This window comes from Echinops telfairi, unplaced genomic scaffold (genome assembly GCF_000313985.2).
Source record: "Echinops telfairi isolate 266 unplaced genomic scaffold, ASM31398v2 ScPeMD7_5;HRSCAF=22, whole genome shotgun sequence".
NCBI lineage: Eukaryota > Metazoa > Chordata > Mammalia > Afrosoricida > Tenrecidae > Echinops > Echinops telfairi.
The window spans coordinates 5157341-5158733 of NW_022103901.1; the positions used below are offsets into that span (position 1 = coordinate 5157341).

Consider the following 1393-nt stretch of genomic DNA (forward strand, 5'->3'; position numbering starts at 1 on the left):
CCCCCCCACCTTCCCGCCCAGTTTGAGCTGGCCTCCCAGGCTCCTTCAGAAAGGGTGGGGTCCGATACCTCCACCTCCCAACTACCACTTACCACCCCCCACCCTGAACAAGCCAATAGCTGCTCAACTGTTTCCGAGAAGCAAACCTCGCCTCAGCAAGAAGACAGAGTGGCCTGGGCTGCTCAGCCCTGCATGTCACCCCGAGGCTCCCAGAACAAGAGTGGAATGTCCCCTAGGCACCTGAGCCAGGAATCTGGAGAGGACACAGTGTTCCGGGGGGCTCCCACTCCCCACACTCACCTATGCGGGAGATGTGCGGCCCCAGCCTGCTCCTGCCTGACACGCCCCCCAGCGGGCAGCAGGTGTTCAGAGAGATGAGACCAGCTAAATGGGAGGGAGGACATTGGAATCACATGGGGCTCAGCCAGCATTGCTGCTTGGGCCCTGCCCAGAGGAGGGCTTCATTGTTCTCCGAGTGGAATCCAACTCCCAGGTGTGTCTCCTCTGTGCCCCTTTGGTCTCTGCAAGTGTGCCGCTTCTCTGGCTTCTTAGGAGTCCTGGTGGCACAGTGGATTAAGCAGTGGGATACTAACCACAAGGTCAGCAGTTCAAACACACCTGACCCACTCCTTGGGAATAAGATGAGGCTTTCTGGGAGCCCAAGATACACGTGTGGGAACTCCATAGGAAATAAGCCTCTGGTGATCCCCCTGTGTCCATAACCGAGGGACGGGAGGAGAGTGGTCACTAAACTGAGTGCATTGGAGAGACAGAGTATAGAAGATCAAAGGCACACATCTGACCTGAAGAGTTAAAACCTTGTTAGTAAATTCCTCCCTCTGAAAACCTGATCTGGTTTTCAACATTTTCGGTATTTTTTTGTTTTCTTTTTTGATTGTTCGTATTAGGGTTTATCTCAGATATATTATGTCATTGAGGACCATCCTCTTGAAGTCATATTATATGCTCTTCTGTTTTTCAGCATATAAAACCCAGGACTGATGACCCTATAAGAACAGCAAGTGGAATAAGGGTTGGGGGAGGCAGGTACAGTGTGTGTGTGTGTGTGGGGGGGGGGGAGACGATGTCAAGGAGTCCAGGAGAGAAAAGAATGTGGCAGCACTTGTACAATACTGCCTGGTGTGACTGAACTATGGAATGATCTATGGATTAACTCCAAATGGAAAAAAAAGATGAGGCTTCCTACTCCCGTGAAGAGTTACAGTCTCGGCACTCACAGGGGCAGTCGACCTGCCCCATGAGGTCCCTATGGACTCAGTGGCAGTGGGTTTGGTTGTTTGGTTTTACTCACCTGTAACAAGCAATTTCATGTGCTGCTGACCCTGCCAAAACCCAGGTGCGACTGTTTACTACCGATTAGTTAGCACAGGAA

The 1393-nt window shown here is 51.8% G+C and overlaps 1 protein-coding gene across 1 annotated transcript in view; it reads right to left on the bottom strand.

Annotated features, from left to right (window-relative positions):
* Window positions 1-312, bottom strand: part of KPNA7 (karyopherin subunit alpha 7) — a 26954-nt gene extending 26642 nt beyond the window's left edge. The window contains exon 1 of the mRNA XM_045284507.1: window positions 301-312. The gene's annotated coding sequence lies outside the window, so the exon portion shown is untranslated. The remainder of the gene's footprint in view (window positions 1-300) is intronic.
* Window positions 313-1393: the final 1081 nt, after the last annotated feature.